Raw genomic sequence first — 17,333 nt, 5'->3', positions numbered from 1 at the left:
GAAAGCATCCAGAGGAGTTAGCCTTAAAGACATAATGAAAACCCCAATCCTCCGCCCGAGTGTCATGGCAGATGGAGGTGGCGCTTACGGGAGAAGCCTGTGACTGCTGGCAGGCTTGGCTCTCGTTTGGACTCTGCCATTTCCCATAACTTCTGTGTGCCTCTTTCCCTTCTGTAATAACGAGGATCGCTGTCAGTGAGGGAATAGTAAAGGAAATGTCGGGAGGGGAGGGGAGGAAAGATAGCTGAAGCAGATGTATAGGATTATTTTCCCCATCCCAATTGCTGAGCTACACCCTCACATAAGCCCCTGCTTGTTGGTCTGGTCATTATCTGGTCAATATGTTAGTGAAGGGAAGGGTTTACCATGCAGACTGACCAGCACTTATTAGCAGGACGGGTTCTGAAGCTGCTGTATTCAGAAGCAAGGGCTAAACACTGGCTCAAAGCTGGACCTAAGGCTTTATTAACCCAGTCTAACGCTGACTTTCTCCCACTGAAGATACAGGCTTAAGGGATTGAATTAAGATCAGCTTTGGTAACAGAGCCAACACTAAAACCCAACTGGGCCTACTCTGTGCCATCTATTCTTGTTAACAAGCAGCTAATCCTCTGTTACAATGTTGCCTTAAACAATGAGGCGGCTAGGCTTTCTGATCCAGTCTGTTGCCAATTGCCCTATGTGGGAACTAAGTTTATTTCAGTTCACACAGTTTCAACGGCTGCTTTGGGAAAATAGATGTACACATAGAGTACCTGCCTATCTTTCTTTTCTCTGCCCCACACTCTGAAAGTCACAGAGGGAACCTGTGCAGCTCTTCCACAGTGGTAGTGCCCCAAAAAGCTGCAAAAGTCCGTGCTGAAGCAGGCTCCCAAATCAAAGCTAAAAAAGTTATTTAAGAAACTGAAACTGATGGTTAGATAGTTGCAGATGATCTGGTACCAAACAAGACTATTAGCATCTTATACTCAAATTCCCTGAGAACTTGAATAATCTTAACTAGCTAAGACAAATGAATAATTTATACAAAAAGTATCCAAGAAAGGATGATGTAAAACAAATTATGGAAAATTCTGAGAGGTATTTTATCCCTGATTTAATCACACTGGTGAATAAGCCTCTGGATTCTTGGATTGTCTGAACTTAGAATGTTATGTTTGTACCATAGATATTATTGTATTGAATTTCAGATTGATAAACTGGGTACAGGCAGTCCTTGGGTTACCTCGGAGATCCGTTCCTACGGCACGACTTAACGCGATTTTCGCCGTAAGTTGGAACCCACCTACATAAGCACCTACGTCACTCACGTGGAGCACACACAGCAGTAATGAAGTGAAACAGTACAAAAATTTTAAAAGAAACAATTCCTGACCTTTACTTGTGGTAAATAAATAATAAAAAACATAAAGCACATATGTACAGACGTCGAAATGACACAACTTTTTTTTATATATATAAATAAATGGGAGATGGCGACGTAACCATGAAACGACGAACAACGTATGTTGAGTCCAACGTAATCCGAGGACTGCCTGTATCGGTTTGTCTGAAAAATATAAATGTCTGGGTTTTACCTTCCCTAACAAATGGTTCACAGTATAATAAACTTAACAGTCAGTTGTGTCCCCTTCCCCTGTATCACACACCCCTCACCCCCACTTTTGGGGTGGAAAGATGAGGAAAGGTTAACAGCAAATTTCTACCTTTGCAACATGGCTTGTTTTAATAATCAGGTCATGCACCTGCCTAGAAGACGTGGAGAAAGAGGTTCAGGATAGACTGTGTCACTGAAAATTCCTCAACACCGGACAGGAAGGCACAGCCCACCTCACTTGCCCAAATGTGAGCAGTTGAGCCAAGCTGCTTCAGAGTTTAGAAGCATCTAAAGGGGTTGCAAGTACACACACACTCCTGAAATGTGTTTGAGCTTTAGAGTTTTAGATTCGGCCGCCCTTCCCCCCATCCAGTTTGGGCTCTAGGGACAAAGGCATTCATATGAGAGTGACTGGCAGAGTATCTTTCTCCTTAGTGCAACAGCAGTGGTTTGCTTACCTTTTGCTGACTTGCCTCTGACTTGCTAGAGGAGGCTGGGATAGTCTATTGGCTGCTTAACAACATAGGCTACCAAGGTTCAAACAAGTTACTTAGTCTCCCTACACATCACGTTTTTTCTTCTGTGAGGTGTTGGTAATAATGAGTATTAACCTCCCTCGGATTGTCATGAAGGTTAGTTGGTATGTGACATTTCATGTTAAGCAAGGGCTTAATAAGTGTAAGCATCTTACTATTTAAAAAAAAAATCAAAGAAAATTGATACTTGAGAAAAAATGAGCTCTTCTAATTCCCAAAATGGATCCTTACTTGCAGAGGATGGTGTGCGAGTGACTCTTAAAGATAAGAATAGCCCTGGTGTGGCTCAGCTGGTCAGGCGTTAGCTTGGGCACAGAAAGGTTACCATTTTCCAGTCAGGCACATGCCCGGTTGGAGGCACGATCCCTGGTAGGGGGCGTGCAGGAGGCAGCTGATTGATTTTTTTCACTCTCACATCGACGTTTCTCCCTCTCCCTTCCTCTCTAAAAATCAATAAACTATTCTTTAAAAAAAAAAAAAAAGAGTATTAGCTAAAGGGTCAAATTCTCCCTTTTGATCAGATCAGATGCTCCCTTTCGTCTAAATGAATGAATGAAACTAACTCACACGGCTGGTGCATGTATGTCCAGTTCTTTAGGAAGGTGGATTCGCATCCCAAAGGCCTTGTTCTTTCTACTCTAATAGTACGCTGCCTCCACAGGGAAGAGATAGGTGCCCGACTAGCAGGTAAACTTTCCCCCTCAATATTTGTGATGACTCTAAAAGAGAAGACACATAACTAGTAACAGGTCTTAATTCAAGTCCTTTTCCCCTAGCAGTGTTCTTAAATGCAAACTGAAAGACTTAGGAGGTTTTTCTTCTCCCTACTACATTGATAATACGATTTAAATGATAAATTATCATCGTTTGGTGGTTGAATAAGTTGGTATAACATATTGGCAAAGCAGTTTCATAATCTGTGTCAAGTACCACGAATTCCTATCTTTTCCTTAGAATTCCAGATTTGGGCCTCGTCTGCAGCTCAGTTGGTTGAAGCATCGTCCTATACACCAAAAAGGTTGCAGGTTCGGTTCCTGATCAGGGCACATAACTATGTTTCAGGTTTGATTGCTGTTTCTTATCAATAAATTAAAACAAAAAGAACTCCATATTAGGAATTTATATAAGCAGATTATGTCACCCTGGCTGGTTTTGCAAAGTGGTTAGAGCATCAGCCTGGGGACTGAATGGTTCGATTCCTAGTCAAGGGCACTTATCTCGGTTGCAGGTTCCCCAGCCTGGTAGGGGCACATGCAGGAGGCAAACAGTTGATGTGCTTATCTCATGTTGATGTTTCTCTCCCCACTTCTCCCTCCCTTCCACTCTCTTTAGAAACCATTGGGAAAAAATCCTTGGGTGAGGATTAAAAAAAAAAAGTATGTCTTTGAAATTATCAACTTACTTGAAAAATCCTCAAATGTGTATCAATAACTATTTAAATGGATCCTTATAATAAAACTAGAGGCCTGGTGCACGGACTCATGCACTGGTGGGGTCCCTTGGCCTAGCCTGCAGGATCGGGCCGAAACCAGCTCTCCAACATCCCCTGAGGGGTCCCAGATTGTGAGAAGGCGGTTCTCAGGTGAAGCACCCCAGAATCAGGCTCCATCCTTTCTGGTTCCGGGTGCGTCACCTGAGAACCGCAACTGCCAAGTCACCACAGCTCGGCAGCTCCTATGTTGAGTGTCTGCCCCCCGGTGGTCAGTGCACATCATAGCTACCAGTTGGAGTGTCTTCCCCCTGGTGGTCATTGCATGTCATAGCGAATGGTCGGATGATCGCTTAGGCTTATAGATATATATAGATATATACAGATATAGATTACATAAATGGATCCCTGTGAGGTAAACATGGCACAATGTTAAATGAAAAATTATCTCTGGCCAGTGTCGTTCAGTGGTTATAGTGTTAGACTGTGCACTATTGGGTTGCAGGCTCAATCCCCAGCCCTGGTTGGGGCGCGTGTAGAAGGCAATCAATGGATGTGTCTCACATCGATGTTTCTCTCCCCCCACCTCCCTTCCATTCTCTGTAAAAAATCAGTAGAAAAAAATATATCCTTAGGTGAGGGTTAACAGAAGAAAAATGGAGAACACAAATTACCATGATCTAAAAAAGACAGACAAACATAGCATAGTTTTTTCCTATATTTTCTCCATATTCTAACTTGTATTAATATGATGGTTACTTTTATGCTAAAAAACAACACTTAATGTAGCACATACTGCTGGTTTACAGAGGGAAGAGACACTACACTTGGTCTAGAAAATGAAGCTGAGGATTGTTACAAGCAGGTTACTTTTTCCTGCTTCTTAAGAGTTGCCTCTGATGAAAGGGAAGTGATTGTGACATGGTCTCAAGTTAGGATTTCATCATTCAGCCGCAAGTGAATGTTTAACTCAGGAAACCAGAGTATTCAGCAGTTACCCAAGTCGGTGTTGCAGTCTGAAACATTATCTTACTGAAATCAGCATCACAAAAACATATACTGATGTCACACACACAAAAAGCAGGAGACAGATTTGCTATCTCCCCAGCTATCACTTCTTTATTTGCCAACCAGCATTTATTGGACCCTTACTATGTTCTAAGCATTAATTCTTGGCTTTGAGAATCCAGCCATGAAAGAAACACAGTATGTCTCCCCATTGTTAAACAAAAAAAAGCCAAATTGTAGTCACTTTTTAAAAATATATATTTTACTGATTTTTTACAGAGAAGATGGGAGAGGGATAGAGAGTTAGAAACATTGATCAGCTAGCTGCCTCCTGCACACCTCCTACTGGGGATGTGCCCGCAACCCAGGTACATGCCCTTGACCGGAATCGAACCTGGGACCCTTGAGTCCGCAGGCCAACGCTCTATCCACTGAGCCAAACCGAATAGGGCCCAGGAGTGGAGTTTCAACCAAATCCATCTGGAATTTCCTGATCACTGCTTTTGAGGTGATCTGCCTGATAAGACCCATGGCCTTCCCTAACCAGGGGTGGGGAACATCTGGGTCAGGCCCTGTAAGGCCTGGGAAATCATTGGGTCTGGCCTTGTCAAGGCATTAGGGGTGAGTTAATTAAATGTTTGACCAAATTTAGCAGGCTAATTTTGAAGTTGATAATTCTGTATGGCCCAAGAATGATGTAGTAATAAATATTCAAATGGCCCTTGGCAGAAAACAGGTTCCCCACTCCTGCCTTGAGAGGTGTCCTTGCCTGAAATCCAGTCTTTTAACTTCTCAGTCCCACCCGTTTTCTGCGAATGAAACCTTCCATTTTGTACAGCTCATCTGAGCACCCTTCCAGTTGTTAGATAGGATCAATAGCTCGGTAAAGCCCATTAGACCTTTAAATCTACTTCACTGAATTTTGTGTTTTAACACCATGCATCTCACACTCTGGTAGGGGAAGACAGAACGGTCAGTTATGAGGAAAACAGTTTTCAGGCTAAAGCACTGACTATAAGAACAGCCTCCATTCATTCATCTAAACAGTATTTCTTGGAGCATCTTTGATGTGCCAGACTACTTGCTGGACAGAGGACATAGCAGTGAACAAAATCCAGTTCCTAGCACCCAAGGCTTCCAGTCTAGTGGGGAACAGTATGTATAGTAGGTGTCGTGATGGGCAGTACATGAGGAAATCTCTAACACAATTTCTTTTTTTCTTTATAATAGATACTTCCAATCCTCATGTGAAGACATTTTTCCATTGATTTTTTTAGAGAGTAGGAGAAAGGGAGGGGAGGACGGGGAAGAAAGAGAAACATCAATGTGAGAGACATTAATTGGTTGCCTTCCGCAAACACCTTGACCCAGACCAGGGATGGAGTCTGCAACCAAGGCATGTGCCCTAGACCGGGAATCGAACCTGCGAACCTTTGGTCCACGGGCCGACACTCTAACCACTGAGCAAAACTGGCTAGGGCTCTAACCCAATTTCAGGAGGGCCTAAAAAGAACAAAAAAATATATTCTTGAGCAAGTTAATTTCTGTGAGCCTCTTTGGTAAAATAAAATTATTGTGAGGACTAAGCATGAAAGTACACGGCATGCTCTACACTGCATAGTAGTAGTATATTGAGCACACAGTAGTATTAAAAATAAAATCTGAACCTGCTTGAATATTCTGCAATGCAGTCAAGCAAGTGTCAGTTAAATCATCAACCAGAACAACAAAGAAGAAGAGATGGCAATAGTTGGATAGCTCATCAGAGCTTACAAAAGCTTTTCAAGCATTCACGCAAAATCCCAGGTGGGTGGGTATGATGAGAAGTACTGGCCTGCATCCTAGCAGGCCATCTCCCCTGCTGTCAGAAGAATGCAAAGCAAGACTGCAGTCAGCTCAGTGGTGGAGCTGAAGGTGTAGTGGTTGGAAGGTGGAAACACAAGAATGGAAGAGACCGAATCCTGGGTGATCTTGAAGGGTGAATAATGACCAAACTAATCCACAGGGCGGGCCCCACACCAAAATGAGTAAAACGGTCTTGTCCCCAACAAACGCATAACCTTACAATCCTTTCCCTTGGCTCTGGAATTCACAATGTGCTTTCCTCACTTGTGGATTTCCTCTCCTTTTATGCTTTACTGATTTATGCTTTACTGTTCTAGAATTAAAATTTGCATTCCCTGAGCTTACTCTGGCCGGGTCCCAAGAGGAAGTGGCCAGCAGCCATTAAGAAGCCAGGAGGAGAACTGGGCTGGGATTTAAAAATCACCTGGTGTGCTTGCAATCTGTACGGGCACAAGGATCAAGAGAAGGTTTAATGGTGGTTGTCACTGTGGGTTATTTTTTTCCTTTCTCCGCGTTGCTTTTTCCCCCGAGGCCAAAAGAAAAGGGTCCGGATGCTTCTGTGTCAGGCCCTATTTAAATACTAGAGGCCCGGTGCACAACATTGGTGCACTGGAGGGCGGGGGGAGGGGCCTTCAGCCTGGCCTGCGCCCTCTCGCAGTCCGGGACCCCTCGGGGGATGTAGCAGTGCACCAAGCGGCAGGCGCCACCCCGCTGTGCTCACAGCCCGCTGCACCTGCTGCTACCACTCGGTAGAGCTTCCGCAGGGTCGGGAGAGGCTCCTGCCACCGCCGCTTTGCTAGCCAGCAGCTGTGACTTCTGGCTGAGCCGTGCTCCCCCTGTGGGAGCACACTGACCACAAGGGGGCAGCTCCTGCATTGAGCGTCTGCCGCCTGGTGGTCAGTGCACATCATAGCGACTGGTTGTTCCGCCGTTTGGTCGATTTATGTATTACCCTTTTATCATATAGGATAGATGCTCTTCAGAATGGGAGCTGTAGAGGCTTTTTAAAAATAAACATTTTATTGATTTTTTACAGAGAGGAAGAGAGAGGGATAGAGAGTTAGAAACATCAATGAGAGAGAAACATCGACCAGCTGCCTCCTGCACACCCCCTACTGGGGATGTGCCTGCAACCAAGGTACATGCCCTTGACCGGAATCGAACCTGGGACCTTCCAGTCCGCAGGCCGATGCTCTGTCCACTGAGCCAAACTGGTTAGGGCTGTAGAGGCTTTTTGATAACAACTTTTTTCCTTTTAAATTCCAAGTACTGTCTTGTTTCTCAAATGCTAAGAATGAGCAACAGCAGGCCTGAGCTAGGCACTTTGGAGGGCTCCTGAATGTCCACCTGGCCCCAGCCCTTCCCCATGAACTTCATCAGTTGTCCAAATGTGTAGATGAAACGGCTTGACTTTCTCCTTTCCATCCCCTCCTGTTCTCCCTGCCCTGCCACGGGCTTTGTTTGTAACAGCCGCCCCACCTCGGTTCTCACCTCCAATCTCACCTCAACAGTGCTGCCAAAATGATTTCTCTAAAAAGGCCAAATCTCTCGGCTGCTTTTATAACTTTAATGAAAGCAATAAAAACAATAAAGCTCACCTAATCATGTCACTCCTCTCCTTAAAATCCTACAGTGTGAGGATAAAGTCCGAACTCCTTAGCTTGACCCACGGCACCCTCTTGATCAGCTCAAGTACAGCCCTTCGGTCTTATCTGGGCGGTCCTCAGCCCACACCCTGCTCTCCAGCCCAACTGAGTGGTAAATCCCAGGTCGCTGGGCACAAACTCCATAGCAATGACTGACTCTGAGTCAGGCAAGTTCCTTCACCTCTAGGCATCAGTTTCTACACAGGTAAAACGGGACTGGTAATGGAACACCTTGCCCTGGCCGGTGTGGCTCAGTTGGCTGAGCATCGTCCCATGTACCAAAAGGTCTCTGGTTTGATTCCTGGTCAGGGCACATGCCCAGGTTCAGGTTTGATCCCCAGTCGGGGGCATGCAGGAGGCAGCTGATCGATGTTTCTCTCTCACATTGATGTTTCCCTCTCCCTCTCCCTTCCTCTCTCTCTAAAATCAATAAAAACATACTTTTAAAAGAAACCTTTTAAAAAAGGACATCTTATAGCATTGCCATGAGAATTAAATTAAGCAAAGTCTATAAAACCCCTAGTAGAGTACCTGACACAGAATAAATGTTCGGTATTATCACTACCTCTGCCATGGACAGCTCTTATACTATTAAAGAATAACTTTCAAAATGGTAAAATCATAACTCTCAAATAGATAAGATCAACATGTTTATATAACTCATTAGTTAAGGAGGGAATCGGGAAGATTGACATCTGTTTCAGATGAGAAGCTGACTTACAGAGACACATTCTCTACTGGCCAAAATGCACTGGCCCTGCCATGAACAGGAACAATTTGCATCACACATCAGCCCCCCCACAAGTTACGGTCCATCTCTGCAGTTATCAGATAACCCAGCAAAAGGCCATCCAATGTGCAGACCATACGGAATCCGGTCCCCTGAGCCCTGGGCGGACACAGCACTCCCCTGAAAGGACGCCCAGTCATCCTTTTGCCCGTCGTCTTAGCGTCTTTCCCTCTCTGTTCTGGCGCCACAGTGGACTGACCTCACTTGTTTGCTTTTGTAAACCCCTGCCGGGCTGTGAGCTTCTGGAGACAGCGAGCGGAAACAACACGCACAGTGAGAGATCCCGTCTGATTTCAGGGACTGACTGGGGCAGCTTCCGCGGGAGCTGGCGCTCGGCCTGGGCTGCGTTTGTCAGAGAGCCGTGCGGGACCACGCAGCTCGCCTGGCGGGCATGTGTCAGACTGTGTGCCGGGCCCTGGGCGGGGCGAGGAAAAGAACGAACATGACTGGGCTCCGTTCTGTTTCCTAGAAGCTCTCAGGCTGGGCCAGGAGAAGGATGACAATGCTCACAACATGGTGTGATGAGGGCCCTGCAAATCCAGAAGACGCACTTCAAGGACTTCCCCAAGCCCGGTGTGATGCAGACAGAGGAGGCGCCTCCCTCTGGCTGGGCCTTTGCTGGCAGACGGGGCGGCGGGCAGTGAGAATGAACGTCTCATTTCCCTCCAACCTCTAGGCCTGGCAGCCCTCTTGGTATGCAGAGAGGACCCCGCAGCATTCGCAAAGTGTCCCTTAGGGAACTAGCACACTTCAGTTACTGCAACAAGGAAACTCAGGAAAATGTGTTTTCCTTGGAACATGAACTCTGTGAGGCAGGGAGTGTATCTGAATACGCTTGTTCTGTGACAGCACTCATTTGTGGAATCTATAAAAGGAGGAAGGGAGGTAGGGAGAGAGGGAAGGAGGAGGGGAGAGAGGGAGGGATAGGGGGAAGGGAGCCAGTGACCCCTGCTCAGTGGCCTCAGATGCAATTGCACAAAAACTGGTGTCCTTTGAATACTGAGGCACCAACCATTTCCTTCGGCTTCTTCTGCTCCCACGAGACAACAACCCCTTGGCCTCGCCTATACTTACAGCTCCCGATCGGAAAGCATATGCTAGGCCCGTGGTCGGCAAACTGCGGCTCACGAGCCACATGCGGCTCTTTGGCCCCTTGAGTGTGGCTCTTCCACAAAATACCATGGCCTGAGCAAGTCTATTTTGAAGAAGTGGCGTTAGAAGAAGTTTAAGCTTAAAAAAATTTGGCTCTCAAAAGACATTTCAATCGTTGTACTGTTGATATTTGGCTCTGTGGACTAATGAGTTTGCCGACCACTGGCCTAGGACGTATACCAGCCAGCAAGACAGGGCCTCCCCTGGCGAAGTGATGAGAGTTGGGAGCAGAGAGCGGAGTCATAAAGGACGGGGGTCAATGTCAAGTGTGTCATACACGCCAGGGGAGCTCAGGGGGCTGAGGACGGAGGGGGCCAGGCCGTCTTGCGGAGGTCAGCGGTGGCTTTCCAGTAGCAGTGGCATCAGAGGCTTGGAGGAGGAGGAACTAGAAATTAACCGAATTAAGCAGGGGAAACGGTGCGCGTGTGTGACCGTGCTGAGGACCACCGAGAGGGCGCATACCCTTACACAGACCCCCGAAAGCTGAGGGGTGCTTGGCACGTCCCACAAGCGGCCGGTTCAGCCAGACGGATACACAGTGGTGGGCAAGAAAGGAAGCGGGCGAGGAAATGAGGGCCATGGAGACTCGTGGGACCTGACGTGTCATTGAAGAATCCGAGCTCTACCCTGTGGGCAGGAGGAGCTAGAGTAGGTACGAGGCAGAGAGCAGGACCAGCACCACCCTGGTCGCAGAATATCACTTTGAGGCGGGTGGTGCGACGGGCAGGGAGAGGGCGGGACTGCAGGCGAGGGCTTTGGTTACGATGGTTACCAAAGGCAGAGCACCTCCAAGGAAGCCGAGGGGGAGGCAGAGCAAACCCAGAGGAGTGGGAGTGGTGCAGGGAGGAACCCGGGTAGCTGCCAGGTTTCAACAGCAGGCACGCCCAGAAGGGCGGGGTCCCTATCTACTCCTGGCACTGGCTCCCGGGGTGGCACCCTCCCCCAGGCTCCCTGCCTCCGGACTGAGTTCACATCAGCTCTACGGCCTGCACGCAAGCACCAGGAAGGCTTCTCACCTAAATGAGTTTTCACTGGGTGACGGCAGGCTCCAGCCGGGGTGGGGTGCAGGGCGGGCAAGGAGAAGGAAAGAGCTGCGGACGCACAGCCTGCATTCAGGGCCTCCCTCCTCCCCCCGCCTGGAAGACTCCCCCGCCCCCCCGCCCCCCATGCTCGGAAAGGTCTAGGGACAGGAGCAGAGCCTTAGACAAGCCCCTGGCCCCTTCCCCCATTGCAGCAGGCAGCCACCTGGCCTCCTCCTGCGGTGAGACCAGGGGCAAGGAGTCCCCCACCTGCACGTTCACTAGGAGATTTAGTCCTTGGAGCCAAGGCACCTTCCCAGAGGCTCTGGTCCGCGGGGACATTGCCCGTCACTGCTGGGTACCGCTCACTTCCTAACCATTCCCTATCACAGGGGTGCAGGCACATCCCCGGACTGCTCTCGTCGGAGCTGAGGAGGGAGGCCTGGATGGAGGCCGTCGAAGGGGGTCTGGGCCTGGGACAATAACGATAGAAACAGCCTTCCCTACTGCCTGAGCACTCCACCGTCCTAGTGTCCACATCCTCCTGATCCTGCCGTGTAATTACTGCTCCCATTCTGCAGATGATGAAACTGAGGCCCGGTCAGGTTAAGTAATCTGCTTGCTCATTTAAGGTCACATGGCTACTAGGTGGCTGAGCTGGAAGTTGAACCACCCCAGGCCTGACCCCAGTGCCGTCTACTTCCTGGCCGTGTGAGGAAAGAGCAGTAACTTCCCGTCCGCTCTTCTAAGTTCTTCTGGCCGGTCTACGAGGCAAGCACACACGAGACCGATCCACGAGAGAAAATGGCCAGGCACATGTGGGGGTTCCAGAGGCACATGGGGGCTGAGAACGGATCGGCGGTTACTGGTAGAGCAGCTTATAGGCCATGGAGGCGGGAAAGCAAACACTGGTAAATAAGTGTTCGCTGGGCCATCTTTACAACGGGACCCAGGACAAAAGACAACAAACGGAACAATGGGCACAGGAAGACTGTGGTCAAAGGGCCCCACGAGGCCCCCCCTCTGAGACACTGAGTTGGAGCTAAACTCCACTTCTCTAGGGGGGTGGCTGCCCTCCCGGAGCCGGGTCCTCCCTCAATTCCTTTAGGCCCGTGGTCGGCAAACTGCGGCTCGCAGTTTTTGAGTGTGGCTCTTCCACAAGATACCACGGCCTGGGCGAGTCTATTTTGAAGAAGTGGCATTAAGAGGAAGTTTAAGTTTAAAAAATGTGGCTCTCAAAAGAAATTTCAATCGTGGAACTGTTGATAGTTGGCTCTGTGGACTAATGAGTTTGCCGACCACTGCTTTAGGCAATGAGGGGAAGGTCAGAGGTTTTTTTTTCCTGAGTCTTCTGTTTCATAAAAATAACCAGCTTAAAATAATATCCCAAAAGGCATATTTGGGGGTAACAAACTGCTTCCCTTTAACACGGTCATTAAGCCTTGCTCCCTGAACCCCAAAACTCTCTAGAGCAGTCTCACCAGGTGTTGTTCTCCTAAGTCTCTCATGGCCGCTGGGCTGGGCCTAGGAATCGAAGCCCCGGGGAGTGGCAGGGGTACGGGCCGAGGCCAGGCTGCTGAGGGGGAGGAAGGTCTGCCGGGGGAAGTCCGGACAAGGGCCGAGGGCTCCGCCAGAGCTCTGTGAGGCTCAGGCCTTGGTCTCCTTCCCCCGCGGGGTCTCCTAGGCTCGGCAGCACCCTGGGCTTGCTGTTCCTCCTCCCGGTCTTCCCCTGCCCTGGGACACTGCCCCGGGCCTCAGCCTGCTGGCCTGGGGCTCCCAATGGGGGTGCGTTCCACCAACCCTAATGCTCTCAAATCCCCGGCTGAGACACCAGGCCAGGGTACGGACCCCCCACCCGCAGAGCTCATTCACGTGCAGCAGCTGTCCAGTGACCACGGCGGGAGGGGACAAGACTCCAGGCCCCTGGTCGCGGTCCCCCCCGATGGGGGAGGAAAAGCAATTCTCCCTTCTGAGTTCTTGGCTAAGACCCCTGGAATAAAAGACAGAATAACTCGAGAAAAACCAACCCCAGAGTATAGATGCAGACCTCATGCGTACACGGGAGGTACCCAGGAAAAACGAGTTAACTCTCCCAGGTGGTCTAAGGCAGCGGCTTTTAAACACCATCTTCAGCTGAAGACCAGAGAAAGGAAGGGGGGAGAGGAGGAGGCCTGGGAGGGAAGGTCACCAGGAGAAGCCGTGAACGGGTAAGGTCTGTTTAGAGCAGTGGTTCTCAACCTTCCTAACGCCGCAACCCTTTAATACAGTTCCTCATGTTGTGGTGACCCCCCAACCATAAAACTATTTTCTTTTTTAAAAAATATATTTTATTGATTTTTTACAGAGAGGAAGGGAGAGGGATAGAGAGTTAGAAACATCGATGAGAGAGAAACATCAATCAGCTGCCTCCTGCACACCTCCTACTAGGGATGTGCCTGCAACCCAGGTACATGCCCTTGACCGGAATCGAACCTGGGACCTTTCAGTCTGCAGGCCGATGCTCTACCCACTGAGCCAAACCGGTCAGGGCCATAAAACTATTTTTGTTGCTACTTCATAACTGTAATTTTGCTACTGTTAGTGAGTTGTAATGTAAATATCTGATATGCAGGATGTCTTAGGCCAGTGGTCAGAAAACTGAGGCTCGCGAGCCACATGCAGCTCGCGAGCCGCGGTTTGCCGCTCTGTTGACTAATGAGTTTGCCGACCACTGTCTTAGGCGACCCCTGTGAAAGGGTCGTTCAACCCCCAAAGGGGTCACGACCCACAGGTTGAGAACCGCTGGTTTAGAGAGACTGAAGTCACTCCAAACCAGCGATAAGATTCTCTGAGGATTCAGAGTCATCTTCCTAGTGTGGAAAGGGAGACCCCTTACAAAGTAAGATTTCCTTTCTAGAAGTGCGTTTCCCTGGCAAAAGAGACATCTCCGCTCTGTTTTCAGAGCTCTTCCTGCGCCAGTCGTTTCTCAAAATAATCGGCTCAAAATAATCATCGTGCCCAAGAGGCGTGTTTTGGAGTGGCAGATTCTGCTACCCGGGAACCTGGGCTCCCTGCCACCACCTGGCAGCCTTCAGGAGAGAAAAAAAAAATGTTCTGGTCTAAAACGAGACCAATGGTGTTCCTCGGGTCACACGATTTCTGCTGGGCTATGCCCCTGGGCACATCTTGGTGACACCAGATTCCCGAGCAGCAGGAGTGGGCAGGCGCCAGGGCCTGGCGGCCGCTGTGAGCCCAGCCTCTGCAGGGCGCTTAGCTACCACCAGAAGGCTGGGGATCCACAGGCCCACAGGAAATCCCCAACACACCGTCCCGCTGGGCCAGGCTGAGGGCCAGGGCTTATGCCTCCTCTTTCAGAACGGGGGGGGGGGGGGGGGGCCTCCTCTAAAGGGGAAATGCAGCGGCAGCACGGGGCTGCTGGCTACGGGGCTCCCTCCCTGTGAGTTCCAGCCCAGGCCTGGGAAGCCAGAACTGCTCCTCCCCACCCCCCTTCCACCCTCCCCCACACCCACACTTCCACACACAGTCACTCCCAACACGGGACACAGGCATACCACTGACACCTCAACAAACAAGCACCGCCCGCCCCGCGCAGGCTGCCCTGACATACATATGCATGAACTTCCCCCAGCTGCCAGAGGGACTTCACACGGACCTTCAAGCCTGGGCCACACAGGAAACCTGGAGAGACGGACTCGCCTGGAGCAGAGAGGGAGGGCGTTCTGCTCCCTTCTCTCCCCCCAGAAGGCCTCCTCCCCACCTTCCTTGCAATCCGGGCTCCCCCACCCCATGTGAGTGTGGAGCGCCCTCGTGTGGGCGAGGCCGGCCCTGCAGCCTCGCCGCCAGGATCTCAGGCTGCCCTCCTCTCGGGTTGCCCTCTTCCCAGAGCCCTGGGCTCTGCTGTCCCTCGGGTGTCACCGCTGTGCCGCAGCCCACGCTCACTACTACCAACTGGCCTGCCTCCAACCTAGACTCCCTCCTTCTCCCTCCTCTTATCTCTCTTTTGTTTTATTTTTTAAATATATTTTTATTGATATCAGGAAGAGAGAGGGAGAGGGAGATAGAAACATCAATGATGCGGGGGGAAATCATTGATCGGCTGCCTCCTGCACGCCCCCTCCTGGGGATCCAGCCCACAACCCGGCACGTGCCCTTGACCGGAATCCAACCCCGGACCCTTCCGTCGGCTGGCCAATGCTCTATCCACTGAGCCAAACCGGGTAGGGCTCTTATCTCTCTTTTTAAGAATATTTTTATTGATTTTCAGAAAGAAAGGGAGAGGGAGATAGAAACATCAATGATGAGGGGGAATCATTGATCGGCTGCCTCCTGCACGCCCCCTACTGGGGATCGAGCCTGCAACCCCGGAATGTGCCCTTGACTGGAATCAAACCTGGGACCCTTCAGTCTGCAGGCCGACGCTCTACCCACTGAGCCAAACCGGCCAGGGCTGAATTGCTTTCATGTGGCCTCAGTTCCTCACCAGGGCCTCTCTGCAGGCTGCCTCTGCATCCTCAAGACAGGGCGGCTGGCCTTCCCCAAAATCTGAGTGTAACCACGATGGAAGCCACAGCGCTGTTTTAAGACCTTGTCTGTCTCTGTCTCTCTCTCTCTCTCTCTCTCACACACACACACACACACACACACACACACAAAACATCTCTTCTCCTTTATCCTGTTTGTTAGAAATGAGTCACTGGAGTCAGCCCACACGCAAGGAAGGGGAATAAGACTCCACCTCCTGAAGACAGCAGTACCAAAGACACGTGAACACGTTTTTAAGTGACTGTGGCTCTCTCACAGCCTCCCCTCACCGCACCCCGCTTCCCCAGGGCCCCCCGAGGTGAGGTGTGAGGTACGCAGGGCAGGCGCTGAGACCCAGGGAGGCTGAATGACCTGGCTGTACCCTCAGGACCTCGTGAGCCTCCTCTCGCCACCCCAGGCAGGACTCCCTTACCCGGGCACGGCACGCCCCCCTTTGTACCACTTCCTCCTCTCTCTCCCACCTCCGGTCCCCAGGACGATCCTGCGAAGTGTACCAGCGATTACGAAACATCACGGGGCGCACAGACAGCTGGGAGGGTTCTGGCCATGGCTTTGGCACAGCTGAACTGTGTGATCCCCTCCCCTCTCTGAGCCTCCTTATCCTTCTCTGACGGATGTTAAAGGATTCATATTGTAAAAGTCAATACACAGGAACCTCGTTTAAAATGAAATAGGGAGACCTAACCGGTTTGGCTCGGTGGATAGAGCATTGGCCGGCGGACTCAAGGGTCCCAGGTTTGATTCCGGTCAAGGGCATGTACTGTGGTTGCGGGCACATCCCCAGTAGGGAGTGTGCAAGAGGCAGCTGAATCGATGTTTCTCTCTCATTGATGTTTCTAACTCTCTATCCCTCTCCTTTCCTCTCTGTAAAAAAAAATCAATAAAATATATTTTTTTTTAAAGAAAAAGAAATAGGGCGGGCAGACTGGAGAGCTCTGACGCCCGGTGTCAATCACAAAGCACAGCCGGGGAAACCCTTGAAACCGCTCTTCCCCACTTCCTTTCCCCGCCCACAAAAGGGCCTCCCCCTCCTTTGTAGCGGACTTTGGTGGGCCCACTACGGTCGCATGCTCTGTGTTGCAAATTGGTTGTTGTGCCCGAATAAACCCATTTTGCTGGAGAAATGGCTGACCGACTTTTATTTCCGCTCAACCACGTTCAGAGAGGACGCAGCGGCAACTCTCCCCCTGGTAGAAAAGGCACCTGTGTCCGAGGGTCTCCCTCACCCACCAACGAGGAAGGCCTGAGATGACAACCTGTTCTGAAGAAAACACACAGACCCACACTCTTCACGGTCAGATAGAGATGCTGTAATAAGTGTATAAATAGTTGCAAAACTGGAAGAACTGCCAAAATCAGTCAGTATCCACAGAAACCGGTTGCATGCCAAAGGTGGGATGGTCACAAGGAGCATTTCTTAGAAAGGAGCACACTGCTGTACTATCAGCTTTTTTACAAGTGAACGCCCACCTCTACGGCGTTGTGAAAGAGCCTGGTCAAAGGAAAGCCGGCAGAGATAACCTGGTGGATGAGCTAACCAGGTCAGGACTCTCACTTAATTTCAAAGTCTACGGTTCCCCCTTGCTGGGATAAAAGCATGGGCGTTGAGCTCTGATTCCTTCCAGCTCTGAGATTCTCTGGTCCTCAGCCTCAGCCAGCAGGTGAGAAACCCGAGGCCCAGCTGTGGTGGCATCATGGGGGGGTGTCTCCATCCAGGGGCCCCCATGTCTCCCCTTCCCTCAGCTCAGCCCAGGAAAACAAAAAACACC

The sequence above is a fragment of the Cnephaeus nilssonii genome (genome assembly GCF_951640355.1).
Source record: "Cnephaeus nilssonii genome assembly, chromosome: 21".
NCBI lineage: Eukaryota > Metazoa > Chordata > Mammalia > Chiroptera > Vespertilionidae > Cnephaeus > Cnephaeus nilssonii.
This window is presented reverse-complemented; position numbering follows the sequence as displayed.